The sequence below is a fragment of the Xenopus tropicalis genome, chromosome 6, assembly GCF_000004195.4.
Source record: "Xenopus tropicalis strain Nigerian chromosome 6, UCB_Xtro_10.0, whole genome shotgun sequence".
Taxonomy (NCBI): Eukaryota; Metazoa; Chordata; class Amphibia; order Anura; family Pipidae; genus Xenopus; species Xenopus tropicalis.
This window is the reverse complement of record NC_030682.2, coordinates 61660153-61674149: the sequence shown is the minus strand read 5'-3', so window position 1 is coordinate 61674149 and position 13997 is coordinate 61660153. Positions and strand designations below refer to the sequence as shown.

General features: G+C 41.3%; 1 protein-coding gene across 6 annotated transcripts in view; it reads left to right on the top strand.

The window, feature by feature from the left end:
* Positions 1-13997, top strand: part of pde1c (phosphodiesterase 1C) — a 369089-nt gene that overhangs the window by 180990 nt on the left and 174102 nt on the right. The window lies entirely within an intron of this gene.

The following is a 13997-nucleotide window of genomic DNA, read 5'->3' as shown; positions in this document are numbered from 1 at the left end:
GAATAAAAAGGATGGATGCTAGAATTAGAAGGAAGAAAAGGAAGAATTGCATTTACCCAGCATACAAATATTATTACAGCCACAAGAGCTGTATAATAAATGGGGTATAAAAGAGAAAATAATTAGGTGTTAGGAGAAGAGAGAGGGATAAAAGAGATAGATAGGGAGAGTTAAAAGAGGTAAAAGACAAGGAAGTGTGCCATATAGTAAGAGCAGATACTGTATATTAATGTGCTTGAATGTTCACACACCATGATTATTTAGATCAGAACTGTTGCCAAGCTGACTGACTAATCTGAGGTGGTAATTTGGTGATATGCACAAGAGCCACGAACATCCTATAAATTATATTCTGCTTTGTAATGTCATCGGCTATACTGTTGTCATTTCTGACTCATCGAAACTTGCTTATTAAAATAAATAATTTTTCCCTTATTGTAAAATATTAAAAGTCTCCTTGGAGTTCCATGACCTGTATAAAAGCACGTACCTCTTTTGTCTACACCAAGTTCCCATGCACATTAAGGGGGCCTACTGGCCCCATGTCTCCCTCACCACCCACAATGCACCCCTCCCTCCGTCTTTAGGGTGGATATGCACACTTGTTCACTCGTGCGCTCATGTGTGCGAGCGGTGGGAGGGCTGGCTGGCTGGGTTGCCAAGGGCCCCCGGCCAGGTTGGCCTGGTGTTGCCTCCTGGAATGACTATGTACCTCCCCCTGTCCGTCACTACTGAATGGATCACTGCCTAACACAGGCAGCCTTTAATTCAATGTGCATTCTGCGGGTCTCTGTGCTGCAAAATAAAGAGCAGAGGCCTGCAGAGATTTGCACTATGCCCTACGCAGTGGGCGAAATTCAGAAAAATTGCAGTCTTTTTTTGCACTTTGCACACTGCCTGGGGCATTGTAAATAGGCTCTATAATATCCTTTTATTTTACAATAGGTGCATTATTTACCATATAACTTGCCCTTTTAGTGAATAGCTTAACCCTCACAAAAGATGTACAAGATCCAGAAAGTTAATACATAAGGTGCTGTTTGAAACTCTGGTTGTTTCCTATCTTCAAGGCTAATATTATTTGTCTGTAACATTGCCATTTTTGCTGACTTGCATTTGTATGTAATGAACTTTGTATTACATTAGTATTTCACAAGATTAATGAATGTTTTTGACAGTTAATAAATAATCAGTTATAATAATGCTTACTACAAAAGAACTTTTAATTTGGTTAATTATAAATCATCCCTTGACAGCAGTTCTTAGCAGGGTCCTTTCTTGCAATTGGCATCAAGTATATCACCTCTGGGATTTGATCTTCAATGATATAGCTCCGAAGGTAGACTAATTACAAAGTAGAAAGCAATGCCTATTTCCTGTAAGGCCTCCTTTTTTCTGATTTTTGCCATGAAAGACAGAGCAACACAGGCAAACTGAAGACCTCCGGGGATTTCCGTTCTGTACAGCTGGCATTCTTGCAAACATGCATTTGTTTTTTTTTTTACGACTAAAAAGATTGAACTATGTATGTATAAATAATTCTTCTTTGAGATTTATACCCTCTTTCTCTAAGGGGACTGTAAACTACATTGTGCAAGATATAGATTCTTATTTTCTCTATGTAGCCTTTAAACAAAAGCTTTGATGTAGATTTTTCCAATTATGACTTATTCTCACACACCCCAGAAATGACACTTTGGTGACAAACGTGTAAATTAGATTTCAGAAGGGAAATATGAATATGCAAATGTTCCCCAAGTGAAACAGAAGACATTCCGCAATGCTGCTACAGCAATAATAAAACCAGGTATTTTTTTTTCTTTACTGTTTAAAATATGAACATGGATCCTACAAATGGAATTTTACAAAATATATGTAGGATTAATAATTCAGTTTGACCTAGGGTGACACAAAACCATATTTTTCATTCAGTCAATCATGTTTGTCGGTACTAGGGAGAAATAAAGCTGCTAAGGGCAGTAGGGAGCGTGATGCAGAAACAAAGTCAAGACCGATTACAAATTTTCAGTGCTTATTGGACTCATGTAAACCAGTGTGTGTTTTCATGGACTGCAAGAAACCTTAGGCAGCTGTGAATAATCAGTGGATTTTGTGGCACTAAAGATTACGTTTTTAAAGGATAAGTCTTTTATCATAAAAGCCACTAAAATGACTCTATACAACCCCCAGAATAACATAACTTTCTCCTTGTACAGTTTCATGCAGATTCTGTACCACAAGCAGTTTAACTGAAGCTCTCTCAACTACTTCCTAGTCTAACTTAAAGCTCAGCCCCCTTTCTTTTATGAGCTCTCCTTTTCTCTCTGATTGCGAAGATGATACAAAAACTGCCTACTGTGCATGCTGGATTGATTTCCATTGGAGAAGAGACAGCAAGCATAAGCAGTAGACCATCTGCAAACTCAGAGAGAGAAGGAGAGCTCAGCAAAGGAAATGGGGCAGAGCTTTATACTAGAAGTAGCTGAGAGGGCTAAAGTTGAGCAGCTTGTGGCACAGAATCTGCATGAGATTAAATACAGGGACCATACACTTAACCATTGTGCCTACCTATAACAAATTATTTGGGTGGGGGCACAGTGGAGCCCAGTACTTGATGCCTGCCTGATGGAAGCACATTTGCTCAACTCTTGCGCTTCATGCTGGAGACACAAGAGCGTGATAAGTGCATTTTAGAAGAAGTCATGTGTTACCCTATCCACACTGGTTCTGGCATATCTGACAGTGTTACACTCCATGTGTGGGACAAACCTGAATCACTCCGCAGTGATATTGGGAGAGAATGTGTACCTGGTACTTAGCGCAGTGCCTCCACCTAGTGGCCCAACTAGGAACAAAAATAATGCACATACAGTACTTGATAAAGTAAATAACTTTATATCTGAAATAAAAGGGGAAACTAATGCATACAACACTCCTATCCAAGTGACAAACAGGGCCTCACTAACTAACTTTTACAGCGCAAACCCACTAAATGTATAGAGTTCTTTAGTTCAGTCCAAAAACACACAGTCTCAATGAATCTTCAAGCCCTCCTTTTGTGCACTTTAAATATACTCACATCCAAGATCTCTTTGGATACTTAACAACAGGGGTCCTCAAACTTTTTAAGCAGGGGGCCAGTTCATGGTCCCACAGACTGTTGGGGGGCTGGACTAAAGTCCTCCCCCCGTGTCTTCATACAGTGGCCGCTCCCCGCTGCTCCCTCCTGCTCCCTGCTCCTCCACTGTGTTCTCCCACTTCCCCCTGCATCCTCTGGCTCCCCCCTGTGTCCTCCGGATTCCTCCTGCATCCTCCAGCTCACCACTGAGTCCTTTCACACCACCCTGCATCCTCCAGCTCCCGCGGCATCCTCCACCTCCCCACTGCATCTTCCTGCTCCCCCCTGCATCCTCCCGCTCCCTGCTGCTTCCTCTGGCTCCCCCCTGTGTCCTCCTGCTGCTTCTTTCGGCTCCCTGCTGCTTCCTCCGGCTCCCCACTCCCGCTGCAACCTCCTGCTCCCTCCTGCGTCTTCCAGCTCCCTGCTGCATCTTCCCGCTGCTTCTTTTGGCTCCCTGCTGCTTCCTCCGGCTCTCCCCTGCTTCCTCCTGCTCCCAGCTTCCAGCTCCCCGCTCCCGCTTCTTCCTCCGGCTCTCCACTGCTTCCTCTGGCTCCTCCTGCATCTTCCTGCTCCCTGCTACTTCTTCCGGCTCCCCACTGCATCCTCCCACTCCCCGCTGCTTCTTCCAGCTCCCCACTGCTTCCTCCAGCTCCTCCCTGTGTCCTCCTGCACCCTGCTGCTTCTTCCAGCTCTCTGCTGCTTTCTCCGGCTCCTCACTCCTTCCTCCGGCTCCCCCCTGTGTCCTCTGGCTCCCCCCTGCATCCTCCGGCTTCCCTCTGCGTCCTCCCGCTGCTTCTTTCGGCTCCCTGCTGCTTCCTCTGGCTCCCCCCTGCATCCTCTCACTCCCCGCTGCTTCTTCCGGCTCCCTGCTGCTTCCTCCAGCTCCCCACTGCGTCCTTCCGCTCCCTGCTGCTTCCTCCAGATCCCCCTGGGTCCTCGTCTCAGATCATAGTGGGGGCCAGTTAAGTTATCTTGGTCGGCCATGGACCATAGTTTGAGGATGCCTGCTTTACAACAAACCTTTAGGTGTGTCCAGCACCTACAGACATGCAGTGCGACTACTAGCCTCTTTTAGATCCTCAGATTGGGATTATTACACCTTACAGGATCTCTGTCTCTCCAGGTACAGGATCTGCCTTCCTTGTACCAGCCTCTTGTTGGGCTGTTCAGCTCTCTGAGCCCATGTGCAGCTTCCTGAGCTCTGGAGCTTTCTTTCTCCTCCTCCTTGCTTCCTCTGCAAGGCATTCCAGCTTCTTTTTCCTTTTGGTGACTCCCAGGCAGCTTTGCAACTTGCTGCAGCCCTGAGCTTACTGTTCTGCTGGTTGCTAGGAAGCTGCTCACAACAGACAGACACAGGCTCAGTGCTAGTTACCCTAAAGGGAACAGCTGCAGGAGTGGGGTAAGTGCAGGGACCCAGCACTACCTCCCTACGCATGTTTTGCACTAAGGATTTCCATCCCTGGGCATCACAATAGGAATTTTAGGCAAGCCATTCTGCAATAATTTTGGATTGTGCTCAAAATAAAGATAGCTCTTCCTGGTACATCCATAAGGAATTATAAGATCCAAAGTGATTGGGACTGTAGCTCCCTCTCACTTCTGTTTAAACCTACTTGTCTATATTTCGGCCAGATGAGAGAAAAATTTTATTTGGCTATCCACGTGCATGCATCTTGCTGCAAGCAGCTAAAGTAGGTTCAAAGTTTTCCTACAGTGTTTGAATAAATATTACTTTAGAACTCTGCATTGGTATCTGTATCTCTGTATATGAAATATTGATGTGATGCTGTTCTGAATACTCCAGTTAAGGTGATCATTTCTCTTAAACAATCCCTGGTACAATGTATATTTTAGATCACAGCACATATGCACTTTAACTCAACTATTCAGAGTCCAGGCCCTAGGAGAAAATGGGTTCAGATATAACCTGCACTCTGCCTTGAAATGCTGCCAAGCAGTGGGACCCTAAAGGGCAACCACGTATAATGGTATAAAGCTTCAAAGAAGATAGCATTTGGTACTTCTGTATTCTCCTTCATCAAATCATGGATACTGCAAGTTGCAAACCAAATCTGCCGCTATTTTTTTTAGTCAAAGGTAACTGCTCATTATGAGCCAATGGTTACTGGGCAATTCTGCCTTTATGACTGCACATCCTTATGTATGGAAGAGCTGTTTTTATATTATTTTCATGTAAAGTAGACACTTAATTGCTTGCATAATAATCCAGAATTTGCTTCGAAACAGTAAATAAACAAATGCATTACAAGTGCAAACTAAACAATAATTAAACATTCTCAAGCCTAGATGTTGATTTACTCTTTTCTTTTTAATAAAGTGCTGGCCAGTTTGATGTGATTCTAATCTGTATCTGAGGCTTGTAATGATAAATCCTTCTTTGTCTAAACACCCTGTGCACAGCCTTAATCCTCAGTCCCAACTGTTCAACTGCCATTTAGTTGTTCTCTAATATTTAGGCATTTTTGTGGTTATATATGAATTGAAATATGTACACATGTACTGGATTGAAACAATCTTCATATAAAGAAAATCGTTATAGCATTAGAGTTAGTTACTCGGGGTGCTACTCTGAACACTTTTACAATTTTTGTTCATTTTCTATTTTTAGCTGTTTCTGCAAAATTGGCAGTTTTCGAGTGCTAGTTGCAGTCTTGCAGCTCAACTGAAAGTCAGCAACCCAAGGGTTAACTAAATCCAGGAACTGCAACAGGGCCACTGACACTATTGGGCCTTAAAGAAAAAGTTGAGCTAAATCCCATCAAGCAGTAAGAAACTAAAACAGTAAAACTGCTAATATCTCATAAATAAACATCTGATTCACTTAGCATAGTTTTATTTTTGCAAACCAATGGGTCTAAGCTTACTTTAATTTTAGGGTTCCCTTACATAAATGTCTGAACATGTGTGTAATTCATCAAATCAGGCTGGAGGAACACATTGACGCTTGCTGAGATTTTTATTGAGCTTGTGTGGGTGTAAGTGGTTCCTTTATAACAGGTGACCAGATCACTTGAAAATTCAGGAAAATGTCTAAAAAATCCAGCTAGCAGGGCTGAACCGATTGGCGTTTAAATACAATCAGTACTGCCCTGCAATATATGTATATTAGATGTGTCCCTGAATTTCCATGTGATCCAGTCACCTTACTTTATGAATAGCAGTATGTTGTGCTCAATTTTGCATCCACTTCTGTGCATTGCACTTGCGATCATAAATTAGGCTTTGGGAATTTCAAGTAGTAGCTGTCAAACTTGAAGACTTTTCTAGGACTTTGTTCCTACCTGTAAATTTCTTAAAAAACTGGAAATAACATATTTTCAGCAAAGTCAACATATGCAAAACCCTCTGTTGATTCACAGGAAGGCAATCAACTTCCCAGCAAACTCAGGAAATTACTGAATTTCTTGACCATTGTTTTGCTAAGGAAGCAATTTTGACAGACTGGCATGCATTTCCATTGCATCTCAGTCTCTGTGGACAGACAATCCAGCTTGCTGATGCCCACGACCTTCCTTCTGAACCCATAGAGATGCTCAGGTGACAGATAACAAGAATTTTTGTCAAAATCCTTTATCTACTGTAGTGGATAAAAACTCCATTAGCAGGGGTATACATATCACTTGGCTTTCTCTCCCACTACCCACTATTGTGTAAAAAAATTGAAGGGGCTATCTGAGTGTCAGCTCAAACCCTATTAGGGATTTATCCTGGTGTGTTTAAAAAAAAAAAAAAAAAAAAAAAAAAAAAAGAGCATGTGTGAGTTGCACACGTGAATTAACTGTACAGGTAAAGGACACGTTATTCAGAATGCTTGAGACCAAGGGTATTTCATATAAGGGGTCTTTCCGTAATTTGGATCGCCATACCTTAAGGCTACAAAAAAATCAGTAAAACATTAATTAAACCCAATAGGCTTGTTTTACCTCCAATAAGGATTAATTATATCTTAGTTGGGATCAAGTATAAGGTACTGTTTTATTATTACAGAGAAAAGGGGAATCAGTTTTAAAATTTGCATCATTTGATTAAAATGGAGTCTATGGGAGATGGGCTTTCCCTAATTCGACTCTTTCTGGATAACAGGTTTCCAGGTAATGGATCCCATACCTGTACTATTCCAGAATTAAGGCTGCACTGAGTTCTTTATCAAAGGAAACACAGGATTTCTTGTCTTCTTTTGTGTACACATGTTTTTCGGTATCAGACTTCCTCTTCCAGAAAAATCCTTCTTTCCCGGGACCAGAGTCTGCACAGCTCTCTCTCCCTTCTCCTGCTCCCCCCCCCATAGGAATTCATAGGACCAAGCTAAAATGGCAGCTGCTATCTTGAACAAATAGTTCAAAAGTAGGGAGCTTCTAGGGCTGTTTACTGTATGGTAAAACTTTCTGCAGAATAAATATAGCGTTCTAGGTGGCACTTATGTGGCTAATCTATTGGCAGTAACTTGCCAAAATGATTTTCCTTCTCCTCAAAATTTATCCAGAACAATTTCATATTTTCTGAACTTGTTTGGGCAGTGACCCTACATTTGCTCCATGTGCTCTGGGCTGCTGAACTAAACTAAGGAGGTCTTTAAAAAAACTTAAAAATATTAGCAGAATATTAGGTTACATCTGTAAATGTTCAGAAATGCCATGCAGCGGATGCAACTCAATGCTCAGCCTTAAATAGCACCTATCACCCCTATATTGTTTCCCCCATCAGAGGTGCGGGCTAATAGATCCCCCACTCCAGAAACTGTCCTACCAGCGCTGGGCTACCCGCACTGGGAAGGAGCCCCAGGTGCAGGCAGCCATGATGGGGCTTACGCATGCGTTTAATGAGCGAGTGCCGCAACACTTTGGTATCAGAGTACAGGCGTCCAAAAGCACTAGGTGTATCATTTCTACCCTTTTTTTTTTGAGAATTTGTAATATATGTAATATAAAATAGTACACACAATCACCACAGTTTAAATCCAACGCTTAATCTGTTTTACAAAAGGGGCTTAGGGAGCTTTTGCAATGTATCATTGCACTGGAAAGATATGGTAATTTAGCTTACTTTATTATGCAATGATAGTACTATAATGAAAAAGAGATGACATTAAAATTGTACCCTGCATGTCACCATGCTAGGTTATTAAACCTCAAGTATATTACCATGTAAATCTTGAAAGAATAGCTGTCTGTGATGTACTTTAAAATACTGTATTTCAGAAACAATTGTAGGGAACAAAACAATTGGCAAACCATTTGTATTGCCTTTAGGATAGAAAGATTATATACAAGGCTCTTTGTGAAGCTGCTTGTAGACTCTAGATGATACCAATCACGCTATTCATAAGTAGGCAGAAGTATGCTAGCCTAGCACAATCCCAGCAGATTGCAACCTTTACTTTTATCTGTATGTCACCACAGGACTGGAGATCCAACGTAGACATTTTCTGTCCAATTTTTTTATTTCCTTTTATCATCATTTAGTACTAAAGCCACTGTCAGGAAGAAGCTGTCTAGTTGTTTTATAAGGATTTAAATTGCATACTCTTTTTATTTTCAACATCTTGGCAGGGTAAACAAAAGCGTATTGCAAGGAGCAGAGCAGGTTCAGTCGTGTCAGATGAACATAATGTACATCTCACACTTGCAGAGAGAAATTGTTTTTAATGTCTCTTCTTTTTAAACAAGAGCCTTCACAATCTGTTTGTCACTTGTAGACTGCTGTGAAGTGCCTGATGCTTTGTTGAAATTTGGAAAGCAAGAAGAGACAACTGACCAATTTTTTTTTTTAATGTGCTAATGTGAAGCCCAGACAAAATGGCTTTGTTACAAGACATGAGACGGTGGTTGCAGTTTATTCATTTTATATTTCTCTGATTAATAATGCAGAGCAATCACTTGACGCTGTGGGAAAAGATACTAGCCATACACATGTACAGATACAGACACATATAAACCTTTAAAAAGGCATGTCCACACATATTAAAACAAAATGTTAGTTCTAAGCAATATATTCATTTTCTGAAGGTGCTCTTACATGGGCAGATAAGCTGCCAAATCGGTCTAAAGGACCCAAATCGACAGCTAAATCTGCCCATGTATGGCTAACTTAAGACTAGGCAGACTGGAGCAGGATGGAATGAGCACTGAACAGGATAGAATTGGCTTTGAAAAGGATCCTGGAGCAGGGTAGGGCAGGACTAAAATAGAATAGAATAGTAAAGAGAAGAGTTTATATAGTGGGGACCCAGTAGTGATTGGCCAGACCTAAGAGCTTGTAAGATTGTACAGTGCTGTGTATCCTTGTGGCGCTTTATAAATAAGGTTATACATACATACCAGAGCTATGGCAAACAGTACTACTTGTAGGAAGCTACTTGTCGTGGCTACAAAATGCCAGAAAATACCCTGCCATAGACTCTGTTAAAACACATGTAGAAACAATTATCAGTATTGTCTATTTTGTAGGTTCAACAAGTTGCTAGCTACAAGTAGTTCCGTAAATGGCTAGTGAGGCTGCAGGGATTTGAGAGTGGCAATAATAAGGATAATTGGACTGGGAACCCAGGGGCCCACCAGAAAACCTTAGGCCCCAAGCCTGCTTTCCAAACTATTTTTCCTCCTTTCCTCATCCAACCTCTTTATTCTCCTAGTCTCTTTTATTTACATGCTAGCATCTATCCAATCTATGTCACCTCTTTTTTCCCATTCAGAAATGACCTTGAAACAGACCAAATGGTCAGTAGCAGCAGGGCCCACTTACACCTGGGCAGGGCCGGATTTACAAATTTGCCACCCCGAGGCCGCCCCCGGTCACACGCCCCCCCCCGCTTGTGCGTGCGTGCGTGAACAGCGAGGGGTGCGCGCACGCATGCATGCATGAACAGCGAGGGGGGTTGCAAGTGCGCATGCGCCATAGGCCAAATTTGACTTGCATTTGACTTGGAGAAGTCCCCATTGCTCCGTATGGGAACACAAATTTTTAGATCTTTGTGTGGCGGGGCAGCATGTCGCCCCCAGGTTTCTGCCGCCCTAGGCCCGGGCCTTTGTGGCCTCTCCACAAATCCAGGCCTGCACCTGGGCCCACCGGGAGTTTTCCTGGTATCCTGGTGGGCCAGTCCAACACTGAGGATAATTCTAGGATTACATTTGTCTAGTTCCTACAATGTGTCCTTTATAAAGCCAGGTGTAGATTTACCACTTGTCTTTACATGTTCAAGTCTCTTTTGAATTTCCTCCCCCATTCGTCAGTAGCTAAATTACTAGAATTGGGTCTATTAAAAGGAAAGCCTTCATTAGCTGGCTCCTCAGTTGTACAGACAAAAAAAATAAGAGTTCAGATTTTCTGCTTTTTCCCTGTTCTCATCATCCAGCTGACCCCCTGTGATAATAATGTTCCCACCCCTTCTTGCTTCATTTTTTCACTATTTAAATATTTAAAAAATAATTTTGGATTCCTTTTACTCCTAGCTGCGATATCCCTTTCCATCTCTATTTTAGCTTGCCTGATAGATTTTTTGCATGCTTTAAAAGCACGTTTTTTCTTACCAACCTTGACACTAACACTTTTATTCAGTCATAAAGGTTTTGCTTTGCGATGCCTCTCCTTGCTTACCTGTATACTTGCTAAGCAAAGTTTTAAAGATATTCCATTTTCCTTCTATGTCTAACCCTATGAAAAGCATTTCCCAGTTAACACATTGCAGAGATGCCCTTATACTGGCAAAGTCTGCACGTCTAAAATTGAGTAGTTCATCCCATATAGAGCTGTCTCTGCAGCATTATTTCAAAGGAGACCATGTTATGATCACTTTTTAAGCATTTTTACAAACCTACTAACTTAGCCACCCCATTACTCCAGTCAATGTCCGGATAATTAAAGTCCCCCTTAATAACAACTTGACCCAGTTGCGAAGCCTCCTCCATTTGCAGTAGTAGCTGGGTCTCATCACCTTCACTTATATGGGGTGGTTTATAACATACACCAATGACCATTTTCTTTGTAACATTTAGCTCTGCTGAAATTTCTACCCAAAGGGATTCCACATTTTCCTTGGTAATTTTTTAGCACATGGCTTTAAATCTGACTTTACATAAAGACAAACTCCTCAACCCTTTTTAATCTCTCTGTCCCTCCTGAAAAGGATGTAACCATTTAAATTCACAGCCCAATCTCATGTTTCATCCCACCAGGTCTCAGTGATACCAATTAAATCATAATTTTCAGTACATGCAATGGCCTCCAGCTCCCCTAATTTACCTGACCAGCTCTGTGCATTAGCCAGCATGCAGCGGAGATTACTACTTCTCCCTCTGATGGTTACATTAGGTAACAGAGAGTTAGAGCTAAGGTGAATATAAGACTGTTTCCTGTGTAACAATGGAAGCTCCTTATCTGGTAAACTATATGCCCCCCTGCCCACTCCCCCCTGACCCTTTGCTAATCCCACTCTCTAATCCCACCCTCTACACTAGCTTTCCCATAAAACTCTAGCTTTGTCATTTAAAGAAGAAGTCAATTTTGGGCTTCTCTGCCATTTGGATACTGATGATGCACCAGAGAAGGCTGAAAAGCTGGGGCAGACAAAAAAATGGAATAAATGTTTATCATATATGTATAAAGAAAGGGGGCAATACAATTCACAATGTTTCCTGCATCTGCATTCATATCATCTCATCTATCTTCACAATGCAATTTGCTAAATTCACTTTTCTCATGGATATTTACTGATTTAAGATGTATGCTGTCAAAGGGAAACATATTTTAAGACTTATCTCATGTTTATATAATACAAAACCTTTTCTCATCTTATGATGCTCTTATGATACTGAGATACCAGGGATTTCTGTGCTGTTTCACAGTGAAACATCAAAGTCTGCCTTTTATCATATTAACTTGTCAAAACATGGAGACATTCTTTTGTTGTTAATAACTTTGTTTTCTTAAACCGCAGTTGAGATGATTTTTTTTATTGTTTCATTTTTTCACCTATATTCTACGAATGTACTAAATCCAAGTGGAACACTAAGCAAATGATATGCTACACAAACTGAGATTCATAGAGGGTGTCATATCAGCATAATATTGCCCTGGCATGTCCAGAGTTAAACCTGGCAACATTTGGCTTTGTGTCCCACAGACACCCTTAATTGATTCAATGCACAACAAGGGACTGTGGAAGGTGACAACTTCATCAAACTCATCAGACAATGCAGAGCCAAATGGGGCAGGAAACTGGGGCCATTGGCTTCTTTGATCTGTTGATCAAAAAAGACAAGTGTGGACCTAGAAGACCAGCAGGGGGGAACAGCATACAGAAAATATGGATTATAGAAAGGGATCCATATCTCCTTTGCTTTAGGGTTCACATCCTCATAAATCACATATTGTTTATGAGGAGGCCCCATGCTTCCCAATGATACCAAACAGGGACTTCCTATACCCACCAGTTAGGAGGGGTAGTTTCTGGGGGACTGGGGCATGAGACACCCCTCATGTTTGGTATCATTTTGATCACCCACATATGGGTCAAAACAAGCCCCTACTTTCATAATAATATTGGGTACTGGCAAGTACCAATATTATATGACAAGAAACTGGCATGAGAAGTGCAGCTCTCTACAGGGTGGGGGGGGTCATGTGACAAGCTCCTGGGCACTCCCTCCTCATGCATACGGTAATAAGGGAGGGGCCCAGCGGAACATAAAAAGCACACAGGCCCAGGTATTCTTTAGCTCATTCTGAGGTCCCAATCTGTTGGGGGATGGGCTCAGGATTTCCAAACTCTTGCCTCAGGCGGACACAACATAGGGTAACATACATAGGGTTTTCTCTGTGTTTTATTTCCTTTTATTTTATTTACTGTTTGTATGTATGTCTCTTTTTGTAACATCTTTTTAAAATGCACTGTTTACTCTTGTAATATTAATATAATATCAAATGTAATATAAAATTTAATAAGTTCTGTCCTTTGGCTCTATATAGATCCCCACATACTTTGTATAAATGCTCGGGCCTAAATATATTAACTGCTTGGCTGTATGTGTATTGAGTAATTTCTGTGTAGATGCTAATTAACTAGTTAACTGCTAGCAGGAGGGCATGTTTGACTGTAATTTTAGCCCTGTGGCTGCTGGAGTGTGAATTTGTGTGTTGAGCGGAAACTAAACCTACTTAGAGTGAGAGAAAGCTGGTGTGTATTAGGTTTCTATCACCTATTAACGATAGATGGTGGCAGCGAATAGTTATTTGGGGCGGTGGTGGGTTTGGGGGTGCTTGATGTTAGTCTAACAGAGTGTAACCCCTTGTTGCCCGTCCCCGCGTCATACACGTCTGAGAGTGGCATGTACATGACAGAGGGTTTTTGTAAATTTAATGATATAGTAAATAATGTGCCCCTATTGTAAAACATAGGGATAATACAGGTCATGGAACTCCGATTTGACCTCTATTATTCATATATTTTACAAAAGGGGTACATTATTTATTATAATACACATGTTTCATAGTCATGTGACACAAATGACATCTTTACAACTGATGACATTACCAAGTACCGTTTATTAGGATATAATTTACAGGCTATTCATGGCCCCTGAAAATGTATTATTATAGTTATATGGTTATTTGTTATTATTATTGCTGATTCTACATTGCTAACAGAACCAATTGTTCTTTTTCTCCCTTGAAATACAATTTTATTGGGAGTGATGGCAGAGGTAAGTAGTAGGTAGTGATGAGAGAATCTGTCCTGTTTCGCTTCGTAGAAAAATTTGAGAACATTTTTTCTTTTGTGTGACAATTTATCTGTAAGAAAAAAAAGTCACGTGCGCAAGAAAAACTTTTTTTATCTTACACACACAATTTTTTTTCACTCAAA